This window comes from Myxocyprinus asiaticus, chromosome 28 (assembly GCF_019703515.2).
Source record: "Myxocyprinus asiaticus isolate MX2 ecotype Aquarium Trade chromosome 28, UBuf_Myxa_2, whole genome shotgun sequence".
In the NCBI taxonomy this organism is placed as follows: Eukaryota; Metazoa; Chordata; class Actinopteri; order Cypriniformes; family Catostomidae; genus Myxocyprinus; species Myxocyprinus asiaticus.
Window position 1 is genome coordinate 43,116,905 of NC_059371.1, and position 13,194 is coordinate 43,130,098.

Genomic DNA, 13,194 nt, shown 5'->3' on the forward strand with positions numbered 1-13,194 from the left:
TTTTGAGTAACGGCTTCCCATACAGGCCAGCGTTATGCAGTGCTCATTATATGGTTGACTGGTGCACCATTACTCTACTCCCAGCAACTGAACTCTGTTACTTCTTCCAAGTGATTGTTGGCCTCTCTGTGGCTTCTCTCACAAGTCTCCTTTTTGTTACAGCCCTGAGTTTTGAGGGACGGCCTTTTCTTGGCAGTGCCTGGGTGGTGTTGTGCAGCTTCCACTTCCTTATTATTGATCCCACTGTTTCAAACATTTGAATATTATTTTGTACTCTTTCCCTAATCTAAGCATTTTTAGTACTTTCTCTCTAACTTCTGTGGAATGCTCTTTGGTCTTAATTTTCCTTCAGATTCACAGCCTGACCAATGATCCTTCAACAATGGGTTTTTCATCCAGAAAATGTGATTGCAACTTTAATGATTCACAGGTGGATGCCAATGGTAAAGTAATTGTGTCCTCGTTAGGGTAATTTCTTTCATCGGTGTAACCTGGCAGCTTCCACAGCACAGGGGTTGAATACTTATGCAAGATATTTCTTTTTTTTTTATTTTATATTTCCCAATATAAAACCAATGTCACCTAACAATTGATTTTGAGTTCCAGTGTTTTAAAATAAAATATCAAACAGAATGAAATTTAATTGCACCATTTGTAATTCAGTAATATGAGATAATTGGTCAGGGGTCTGAATACTTTTGCATTGCACTGTATATATATATATATATATATATATATCGTCATATCGTCCAGCCCTAGACACAGAACGAAAGTCATACATGTTTGGAATAACATGAGGGTCAGTACATGCACCTCTTAAAAGATAACTGAGCACTACAACTAAAATAAAAACAGCAGGGAACTTTTTAGTTTGACCTGTGAGTGGTAAAACTGTCTTTCTTGTATCAAACTCGGACATAACAGAGGACTGTCATGAAAATGTAACACAACATTAAAGAAACATACCTGCAGGAATAAAATCATCATAATCCTCATCACTCTGTTGTTCCTCTATTTTGATTTCTCCTCTTATCTTCATCAGGTTCCTGCAGTCCTGCAGCTTCACTGAACACATCTTCACTGGTGTCTGCAGCATCTGCTGTTCATCATCATCTTCATCACTCTGTTGTTCCTCTGTTGTGTTTTCTTCTTTTATCTCCTCCTGCTTCACTTCAATCTTCACTGGTGTCTGCAGCATCTGCTGTTCATCATCATCTTCATCACTCTGTTGTTCCTCTGTTGCGTTTTCTTCTATATCCTCCTGCTTCACTTCAATCTTCACTGGTGTCTGCAGCATCTGGTGTTCTCCAGCATGAATCACATCAACCTGGTCTCTCATGATGAACATCTGAACACAAAACATCATCATTATAATGGACTTACGTTCATCAAACTCAAAAAGATTATTATATGATTATACACAAGAACAGATCTGTTCTTTCAGAAATGCTATAAATATAAATGCGTGTTTGTTTTTTTCTTCCTGACTGCAGGAATATTATAACGGATTATATATAAATGGGAGAGAAATACTAGTTTTTGGGTGAACTTTCCCTTTAATTTTTCAGGCTATTTTGTCAACTTTAAACTGGTGAGCATTGACATGAACTCATAAAGGGAAAGTTCAACCAAATGAAAATTCTGTCAATATTTGTCTTTGGCGGTTGCGTTTTGCTCTCTTATATGCGTTTCTCAGATTAAGCAGTTAGTTATTTAAATGCTTTGTCAGGAAAGATGTTCAACTTGGAAATGTGTGTCTCGAGATCCTCAGGTTCAGTTACAGTCTGATGTGTTTCATCTGTTTGAACAGCCACTGATCTGGGCTCATAGTCTGAGCCACTTCACCACCGAGTTCAGCCGAATACCACTGATATCTGGGAATATTGCTACTCTACATACAACTTGTACTGAATAAAAAACAATGTGGTATTTTGCTGTTATTATGAAGCTTGAGTCTGGAGTAGCAGGAATCAGTTCAAGTGTTACACCATGTGTACTGTTACCCCCATCATTTTACTTAACATTTCAGAATAGGGACTGACTAAAAATGCTATTTATTTATTTTATTTAGATTAGTTGATAATGAAATGCTCTTTATTAACAGATTGGAATGTTATTACAGTAATATAACGGTGCTGAATGGTTTATGTATTGCGCCCTCTTGTGGACTAAGGAAACAACATCGATTTAAAAATCAGCTGACTTTTAAATTAAAATATTTGTTCATATATATTAATATTTATACATTTATTTAATTTAAAAAAAGTACAATACATTTTCATGGTTCAGTCAGTACCATTTATGTTTGTAATAAAGTTCAGCACTATTTTACTTGTGTTATTTTTTCATTCAGTATCAATATTAAAAACTATCAGTTGATTAATCGGTTATCGGCAGATACTGCCCAACTTAGTTATCATATCGGTAAAATCTACTATTGTTCGACCTCTAGAAGAAGCTATAGTAAACGTGGCATGTAATGCAGGAAGCAATAACATGAGCGTATGCCATGACTTACCGCAATTGTTTGTTGTTATGGTTGTTCCTGAACGGCGAGGGTTTGAGATTGATGTGAATCCCTCACGCAGTTGTTTGTTGTTTTGGTTGCTTTGAGATCGATATAACAAACCATGTAACACAGAGGAGAAAACGAGTATTGTTTGGATATCTTTGCCGAAAGGTGAACAAGAGCCATACGATAATGGCGACGTTGCGTGCAATACCCTTTGTTGAAAGAAAACATTTGATTATGAACCCTCTGATGAGGGCGGACATTGTTTGATGGTTATCTTTGCCGAAGATGAACAACGTAGCATAAAGCCATCCGATGTTGTGTGCAATACACTTCGTTGAAAGATATCCCATGAGGCTCGAGCCCTCAAATGAGGGCGGCCGTTGTTTAATGATTATCTTTGCCAAAAGGTGAACAGCATGCATAAAGCAATACGATAATGGCGATATTGTTGTGCAATACCCTTGTTGAAAGATATCCCATGATAGTACGAGCTTTCCGACGAGGGCGAGCTAGGCTTGCGCAGTACCTATGCAAAGGAAACCATGCTTGAGATTATGGAAGCCCTGGCGAGGAGAGTAGACAGTTATGTGTTATCCTTGCGAAACAATGGACGTTCTTGAATTGAATCATAGTGTAGGGAAAGATGTGAATGAGAGAGAGACACTGACCGCCACCAGATAGTTATGAAAACTTACGGCTGATGGAGAGTTGAGCTTGTTTGATGATTTGAGTTTTAGGTCAAATATATTTCAGATAGGATGAGGAAGACCAGTGCCCAAGCATCTTGATTGTGGACTCTGGTAAACCTTGATGAGTGGCAGTAGTAGCTGCGAAAATGAGTGCCTCAAGAAGACATGAGGGGAGAGACCACAATGTTTTTGGGTAGCAGTGAGCATGTTTCTGAACCAGTAACGTGACATGTGGTCTAGGGATAGAGTGATGAATAGGAGACAGTCAGCAGCAAAATGTGAACAAGTTTGCAGATATTTAAACCATGGAGGTGAAGGGGCAGAAGGGGCTATAGATTTTTGATATGTTATTCTCCGGCCATGCCCAGAATGGTCTGATTTTGAGTGTTTGAGAAAAAGGGAGAAAAAGTTAGGGGAAAAGGAAATGTTGGAAAAGGAAAGGTCACGAGAAGGCAAAAAGGAGAGAGAGTTAGTAGTGAATTCTCCACACCTCAGAAACCCTTAAAAAACTAAAAGGAAGGCTGCTTCTAAAAGAATGTCAATATAATCCGTGAAAAGCCCTGATCTGAGTGAAGAAATCATGAGGTGAAGGATGTCTTAAGGTGATAGGTAACCTCTTGCTGGGGAGGGAGGTGGGTATTTTTGGACTCCTTTAAGCAGCAGGCAAATGGAGGCATTGGAAGAGATGCGGGGGTGTGAGGAGAATGGCATCTGGCATGAAACTGAATGTCGGCTACCATTTTGTTGATAGAGGGAAAATTGAGAAGTTTAGTGTGAAAGCAAAAGGAAATGAATGTGCAAACTGTGGAGATCAGAACAGGAAATAGAGGAGTACTGTGTGATTGGCAGGAGGAGGAATAGTGGGCCCAGGTGGAGTTGTAGGAAGTGAGTGTGGACCAGGCAAATCCTTTCTGCATGGGGGTTGTAGCGAAATTTAAATGGGGTATTAAAGAAAGGCTTAATCCAGCAGGAGGTCTGAGAGTGGTCGGCAGGGAATGGGGTTTTTGCTGGCAGAGGGGCACAGTCTGTGGAACTCCTGGAAGCGAAAACGAGAGAGGGAGTCAGCGATTACATTGAAAAACCCAGGAATGTGTCTGGCTGAGATAATGAAGTTGCAGTTAATGCTCTGCCATGTCAGACGTCTCATAAGGGACATGATGAGGCTAGAGGAAGACTGGCCTTTATTGATTATAGTGACGACCGCAGAATTGTCCCAAAAAAACTACAATGTGTTTGTGTGTCCAGAGAGAACTACTAAATTCAACTGGCCATTTCCCTGCGAACCATGATCCTTGAAAATATCCCTCGAATCCAATGGAGGGAGCCACGTCTGTGAAAAGGGACATGTCGTCCGAAGATTCTGGTTTTCATTGAGAAAAAAAGAAATAACATTCCAGTGATTTAACAGGTGTAACCAGAAGAGGTGGTCTGAGCGGCAGCTGTCATCGATTGATATGTTGCCAGAGAGGCTGTCTACGGAATGGGCTAGTGTGAGGAGGTGGGAAATGAAGGAGCGGCCTTGAGGAATGATACGTGTGGCAAAATTGAGGTGGCCTAACAGGGACAGGAGATCGCGTTTTGAAACCAAAGCTGGCTGAAGAAAAGACATACAAATAGACCTGATCCTGTCAAGTTTATCTTTAGACTGGGAAGCTTGCATGTTTAGAGAATCGAGCATAATGCTGTGAAATACGAGAGATTGGTGGGGCCCGTGGTTTTTTCACTTGAGAAGGGAACACCCAACTTGCAAAAAAGCTCAATAAGAACATCCAAAATGGGGGTGTGGACAGCGGGGTGATCGTTGAGCAGGTAAGTACGAAGGGGAGCTTAAAATGACTGAGAAGGATCCAGCATCCTTCCAAAGCATCGTGGACACACGGATTTCAGATGCTGGTCCTTGCAGAAACTTGGGCACATATCAGACGAATGTCTGTGAGAGCTGCATATGGCGCAAGTGAGCGCTCTGTGACCCCTGAAATGTCTGATGAGCAACTCTGTGTCAGAGATGGACCAGTTAATTTTTTGATTAAACTGGGGAATGTACATGGCAGATTTAGCTGAAAATGATTTATGATATTCGTAGAAGATCGTACCGCCATATTGCTGATTGAAATCATCGATCAATGTGAGGTAGCAGTCTATTTCTTCCCTGGGCTCGGGGAAAGCGCTGCAGAGAATATCTTTATAAACACCAAGACGAATTCATGAAAGGGAAGGCTGTGCAAAAGTCTGGGATCTGAAGACTTGAGGGCCACTGACACGTCCCCACAGTCCACGATTTGATGATCACATTCAGGGGAGGGAAGCAAAAGAGAAGCTAAATTAACGTCTTTGCCTTTGATGATTTGAGCTCTGAGCACTGGCGAGACCATTGCTGCAGTGGGTGAAACAAAACTTCTACTGACGTGTGAGCGGGGGAGGAGCTTGACAGAGAGAAATCAGGAGCAGCATGCGTGTGGGAAGGGCTAGCTAAAATAGCTACAGGGTGAGAGGCTGTTTGTGCTGATGCTGAATAAATGGAAGGTTGAGAGGATTTAGGAGTAAAATTCTGAAATCTATGATTTTAACAGACTCAGCGATGGATCTCATGGCTTCAAGCACTGGATCGTGTATTCCAGTTGACGTTGATGCTGTGGCTTCGCCTGAGAGAAGTCTCCGTCGTGACTGTGATATGAATGGGATTCCGGATTTAGCTGAACACTTATGCCCCGTAGTTTGTGAAGCGGGGGCAGAGAATTGAGAAGACGTGGCTGCATTATGAGGAAGGGATCGTGTGGTTCCTAGGATGTTAAGAGCGAGCTGATTCACCTGAGACCTAGAGAAATCGGGGTTGATGGAGATGCCTTTCTCAGCTAGTATTTCTAAAATAATTCCAAGGGGGCAGCGATCCCATTGAGACTCCTGTGTTTGCAGACGCTCACTGCGCCGAGGAGCCGATTGATCCTGAATGTGAGGTAAGGACATTGAATGAAATCCGTATCCTGAGTGGGTATTGACTCATCGTGGAGCGAAACTAAGTCTTCATCAGCATAGTTGCTGTCGATGAGTTGTCGTGTTATCACACTGAAACAGCAATGTGATAGATTGTGAGCAGACTTATAAAGCGATGGCTGACATGTGATTGGCTAGAAGTTACCTAGCTAATGGTGCGATGATGTACAGCTGCTACTCTTCCTGCAAGAACTACGCTGCGCTTACATTTCCGGTTGCTGCCAGTATGCTGCATGAGTGTTTGTAGCTTGCTAGCCTGCTTAGCATTGCTTATTCTTATATGTTTAGCATTTTATCCTATGACATTTTACCCCATGCTTTGGGTTTTTCCACATTTCTACTGTTTCAACAATGTGTATTTTACGGTGCACACCCGTTTTCTCTTTTTTTTTTCTTTTCCCGCTTGTCTACATCTTGCGTCTCGACTGCATGCATTTGTTTTCTCCACTGTGTTTTACACAGATTATTGCATCAATCTCAAACATCTGCTGATCAGCAACCATATCGAACCACATCAATCTCAAACCCTTGCCACTCAAGAACAACCATAACATCAACAAATTATTGTGGAAAGTCATAGAATGTACTCATTATTTCTTCCTGCATATCATGCCACAAATTTACTATAGCTTCTTCCATCAGCAGTGAGGGATTCACATGTGACAAATGTAAGGAATTAGTCAGGCTGACGGAGAAGGTTAATGAATTAGAGACATGCATCCAAACACTAGTGGAGGTCAGTGAGAAAGAGAAGCCGGTAGATGCTGTTTCGGATGCAGGTAGTACAGCGAGCAACACACACTTTGGTTCTGACTCTAGAGCCCCCGCAGCAGGGCGTTTGGGTGATGTCTTGGCGACATACTCATTCAGCAAAGTGACAATACTCTCCCGTTCCTGTTAGGGTTTCCAATTGATTCTCTCCACTCAGTAATGCACCCACTGAGGATCATGTTGAAAGAGCCTTAATAATTGGTAATTATTTTGTAATGAATGTGGAAATAGAGACTCCAGCCACCATTGTTAAATGCATTTCTGGGGCTCGAGCATCATACATTAGATCAAATTTACAAATGCTGGCTAATGTTAAACGTAGATTTTCTAAAATTGTTATTCATGTCAACACTAACGATGTCCAGTTTCGCCAGTCGGAGATCACTAAAGATCATTTTAAAGAGGTGTTTGAACTTGCAAAAAAGATGTCAGACAATGTCATATGCTTTGGCCCCCTCCCTGCTTGTCGTGGTGATGAGTTTTATGGTAGATTAGAGTTACTGAACGGCTGGATGTCTGAGTGGTGTCCGGAGAACAGCATAGGATATATAGACAATTGGAAGAGTTTTTGGGGTAGATTTGACCTGCTAAACAAAGATGGTCTCCATCCCACCAGGGAAGATGCCGCTCTCCTCTGTAGTAATTTGGCTCATATTCTAAATAGTGATAGTATTTAACAAATTGGGGCCCAGGTCAGGAAGCAGACAAACTGGTTACTCCGAACATCTGCTAACTGCCTTGAGATGTCACACAGGTCACATAAACTACAAAACATAGAGACTGTATCACATAGATATCTTATAGAGACTGTGTCTGTTCCCCGAACTACCAAACACAAACCCCTCAATAAATCATTTAGAATAAATGTGATTAAGGTCAAACTTGGAAAAAAAAATAAAAAAGTGCATAAATAAATAAATAATAATTAAAAAAAAATAAGATAAACATCATATAAAGGTAGAGCTACTAAATATTAGATCTCTTTCTACCAAAACACTAAATGTAAATGAAATTATTACAGATCATATTTGGAGCACAAGTGGAAGAATACAAAATTATAGGTATTTCACGGTGCATGGAAGGATAGAGTCTGTAGCTACAGACAGGCACTAAAAGCTGCCAGGTCAGAATATTTTAGCAACCTCATAGAAAATAACCACAACAACCCTAGGTGTTTATTCAGAACTGTGGTGACATTGGTTAGGAATAAAGCATCGACTGAACCAGATATTCTGTTGCTGTACGAGGGCGCTCTTAGCCAAGCGATGGTGCATAAAGCGGACTGAGAAGGCACTGAAATTATATCTGCGCTAAACTTATTCTTTGCCTCTAACTCAATCACAGGCGAGTGAAACTGAACAATTTACTAGCCATTGGCTAATTAAAGACATTTTTTAGTCGCCTAGCATGAAATTTGGTCACATATGCGAGTGATTTACTCACATTGTAGAGGGTTGATGAAGGTAAATACGATTTTTATTAAGCTTCCATGGATGATTGTTTATTAAATTTCAGTATAAATGTGTAAATCAATGAAAATTAATTACATTTTACTCTCCCTTGTGTTCATTTAGTGAAAAACTGTGGGAAACATGCCTTCATGGTTTTAGAATAGATTTCTATTTAATACCTTTGAAATATGAATTGTACTTGGCTACAACGGCTGTTTAGATGAAATTATGGTTCCTCTGATTGAAAAAAAAAATTATGCTATTTCAGAATAAAAACATAATTATCGAGATATATACAATTAACCTAAAAGGTCATCTAAAACATAACCATCCCATCCAGTTTTCAGAGATGGGAACAAAAACTGTAGTTGGAGATGGAGAGGGGCCTCTCCGACTTTAATTATTATTATTATTTTATTTTTTTATTTATTTTTTTTATTGACATTTCAATTCCAATGTCTGAATATTCTTAAGAATTAAAAGTTCACTGCTCTATGAAAGGGTGTACTTGCATTATTATGCTATTATATTATCATTATATCAGTGGCATAAATCGGTCTTATGACAATAACAGCGTTTTCTCAATTATTTCGGGGACAATATATCGTCCAACAAATGTAGTTCTCGTGACAGGCCTAAAGACATTGATAAGTGCATGAGAAGAATAAAAATCACATTAAACTGTCAAATTAGATTGTTTAAATTAAAACAAAGGAGGAGCAAACAATCAGATTAGTGATTGGTCCTTGGCAACACCGTTTGCACATGCGCAGCTCATCAGTTGAGAAACACTGGACTTCTCTGGCTCTTAACTGTTAATTCCTTTTAATAACCTCGTGCTTGTGACCAGTAACAAAACAAGCTACATCAGGCAGTTATACTCTTCTCTTACACTCATTACAACACCAAATAGATTCAAAAACAACATGCACAGAAAAATAAACATCAAAATTAATACAAATGCCAATAATAATGTAAAATACATTGAACACGTACCGAAATGAGCATCCAAACTATCAGCTCTTCTTCATCTTCTTGTGTTTTCTGTCGGTTTATAAAACAACTTCAAGTGAATATCTGCCTCCTGCTGGACTGGAGTGTTTAAAATACCAACATCTGATTATTCCTGCTGCTGTTGTTGAACTTAAAAATACACTGTACAAGAAAATCTGAAGTGACCAGACTTCTATTTCCATTGACATTTCCTAAACGTTTCTATAATTTGGAATTATTCTCTAGATAAAAGTACACAAGGGCCAAGGTTACATTCATTTCAATATGCTGGATAATTATGATGATTGCAATAAATGTTACATAAGTGGAAAAAGCTTTATCATGTAACTAATATCATAGTGTAGTATCATGTATTAAAGTCAACACAAATCAAAAACAGATTATGAAGGATGACCTTTAATAGTGACATCAGACAGTATGTAAACATACAGATGGCAAGACAAATATAGAAATACAGTTGAACAAATTTTTGTTTTATTTAATTGTCATTAAAATGGTTTCACATTTTATGCTATCTGGGCAAATTGTAGATCTATTTGTTATAACGCTAAAGATGCATTTAAACCTCGTGTGACCTTAGGGACATTTTTGTCTTTTTCATTTTTAAAATTTTTTTTGTTTGTTTGATCATTTTGGCTGTGTTAATGCCAATGGCATACATTTTGCCAAAAGGTGTGTATTTTGGGGGGAATTTTGATTTTTCAACCTCAGTTCCTATAATACATCTATAATACACTGTGTAAACAAAATAGTTACACTCAGGATCTTCAGGACAAAAATGTCCCCATTGAAACCCATTAAAACTGCAATATTTGATCCCAGTGCCATTAAAGCATAAAATCATGAATTCTATGATATTATACTTTCATTCCAGAGCCCTGGCTTCAAAATGTACATTTTTAATATTTTCCACCAGATGGCGCCAATTTTTGTAATTTTTTTATTTTTTATTTATATCATATTTAGCATATGGAGAACTAATTGAGAGTACTCTTTAATATGTAAAGAAACACAAACCACTAACTGCACATTATTTCAATATAAATGTATAGCTTATTAAGAAACACTTTATTATTAACTAGTATACTGGATAATATAGCTGCTAAATTAACAGTAATTCCAGTCTTCAGTAGAAAGAAACCAGTGTTTTATTTTTGCCTTTTTTTCCCCCCAAAAATGTTTCAACTTGCATCTGGACTTTAAAGGATTCAGATCTCTTTTTTGTTCAATTTAGTTGTAAGACATCAGTCCACTTTTCATTCACACAGTTATTTTTTGGAACCCATTAAACTTAAATATTGTTATAAATTGTAAACAAATAATAATGATGACAATAATAATAATAATAATAATTGTTATTAATATTATTGACTTTTAATTTGAAATACAACAGTAATATATTTAAATTGTGCACTTTTTAAACTCTCACGCTTTTATTTTGACATTCTAAACTCTCCAGGAAGTCCTGTATGTGTCTGTTTGTAGGCAAGTTCACAGTAGTTTAGAATCTACATCTGAGATGCTGTTCTTGTGTAACGCTCAAATATTGCACATCACTGTGAAGGCTAAAAATAGCCACGAGTGCATCACCAGCATGTGCATGAGTTTGTGTCAACAGAGCAGCACCATTCACTAACACACTGGCGTTGGAAGGACACAACCTTTTGTAGTATTTTTAACATAAACGGGAGATTTTAAATCGGCCTATAATGAGCCAGTATGCTGTAGCTTCTTAATAAGTTGTTTGATAACTTTAAAGTTTCTTGGGACATGTCCTAAGGATATCGAGGAGTTAAAAATATTATGAAGAGGTTCTGAGATTACAGGGAGTACCTCTTTTAAGAGCTTAGTTGGTATTGGATCTAACATACATGTTGTGGCTTTTGATGTTTCGATAAGTTTTGTTAGCTCTTCATGACCTATGACAGCGAAGGATTGAAGTTGCACGTGAGGAAAATTATGAGACACTGTTTTCTGTGACAGATGATTGCATAATTCCAATTTTATTTCTGATTATTTCAATTTTAACAGTAAAGAAATTCATGAAGTCATTACTCTTGTGCTGCAGTGGAATATCTGGTTCAGTCGAGGCTTTTTCTCCTAACCAATTTAGCCACAGTACTAAATAAACACCTAGGATTGTTGTGGTTATTTTCTATGAGTTTGCTAAAATATTCTGACCTGTCAGCTTTTAGTGCCTGTCTGTAGCTACAGACACTATCCTTCCATGCACCACGAAATACCTCTAATTTTGTATTCTTCCACTTGTGCTTCATTTTCTGAGCTGCTCTTGAGAGCATGACTGTGATCATTGTACCATGGTGCGGGGCTTTTTTCTTTCAATTTCTTTAATCGAAAGGAGTCAACACTATCAAGAGTGCTAGAGAAGACTGTATTTATATTTTCTGTTATTTGATCAAGTTCTTCTAGGCTTTGGGGTTAGAAGAAGTGTATGAGAGAGATCTGGAAGATCATTAGTGAAGCTCTCTTTAGTGGTCTAAAGAATAGTTCTACCTGAACGATAATGTGGTGTAGATTGAGTGACATTAGCTGATCGCAGAAAACAAGAGACGAGGTAATGATCTGAGATGTCATCACTCTGCGGTAAAACTTCTAAAGTATCAATATCAACTCCATATGACAGAATTAAATCTAGCATATGATTATAGCGATGAGTTGGTCCTGTCACATTTTGTCTGACTCCAAGAGAGTTGAGAATATCGATAAATGCTAATCCCAATGTGTCATTTTCATTATCTATGTGAATGATGAAGTCACCAACAATTAAAGCTCTATCTACATTAACTACAAGATCCGACAGAAAATTAGCAAATTCAGCAAGAAAATCAGAATAAAGCCTGGGTGATTTATATACTGCAGCAAGGGCAAAAGACGACAGAGTTTTTTATTTATTTATATCTGACGGTGTCACATTAAGCATTATTAGTTCAAAAGACTTAAACTTATATCCTGTCCTCTGAGTAACACTAATAACTTCTCGACCCTTCAGATGAGGCTCATGTTTATAACAATAATCTGGGGGAAGTAGATTCATTTAAACTAATATATTCATCCGGTTTAACCCAAGATTCAGTCAAACAGCGCGCATCCAAACTATGACCTGTAATAACTTCATTTACAATTAGTGCTTTGGTAGAAAGAGAACTAATAAAGCCCTACCTTTATATGATATTTATCTTTCATTTTTTTGTTTTGTTCAAGTTTGAACTTAATCAGATTTTTTCTAAATGATTTAGTAAGAGTTTTGTGTTTGGTAGTTTGGGGAACAGATACATTCTCTATGTGTTGTAGTTTATGTGACCTGTGTGACATCTCAAGGCAGCTAGCAGACATTTGGATTAACCAGTTATGATCAGGACTGATGTTGGTTAAAAAATCTAAGTCAGTGAAAGTGGAAAATAATATTAATATATAATATTATTTTGGCATTTTTTTGGCGTGGACATTTTTGTCCTCAAGGGACCTCTGAGTAACTTTTTTTTTTATTGACGCACAAGGGTTAAGGCAGTGTTTTGTTTTTTTCTCCCCTTTTCTCCCCAATTTTGGCATGCACAATTCCCAATGCGCCCCAAGTCCTCATGGTGGTGTAGTGACTCGCTGCAATCCGGGTGACGGAGGACGGATCTGAGTTGCCTCCGTGTCTGAGACAATCCGTGCATCTTATCACGTGGCTTGTTGAGCGTGTTACCACGGAGACCTAGCGCGTATGGAGTCTCAAGGTATTCTCCGCGGCATCCACGCA

The 13,194-nt window shown here is 38.4% G+C and overlaps 1 protein-coding gene and 2 pseudogenes across 1 annotated transcript in view; 1 reads left to right on the forward strand and 2 right to left on the reverse strand.

Annotated features, from left to right (window-relative positions):
- LOC127418610 (zinc finger protein 501-like) overlaps positions 1-9,448 on the reverse strand; it is a 46,450-nt pseudogene extending 37,002 nt beyond the window's left edge.
- Positions 1-13,194, forward strand: part of LOC127418577 (zinc finger protein 721-like) — a 620,351-nt gene that overhangs the window by 177,286 nt on the left and 429,871 nt on the right. The gene's annotated exons all lie outside the window — the stretch shown is intronic.
- The window catches only part of LOC127418584 (zinc finger protein 883-like), a 154,593-nt pseudogene that overhangs the window by 72,286 nt on the left and 69,113 nt on the right, over positions 1-13,194 (reverse strand).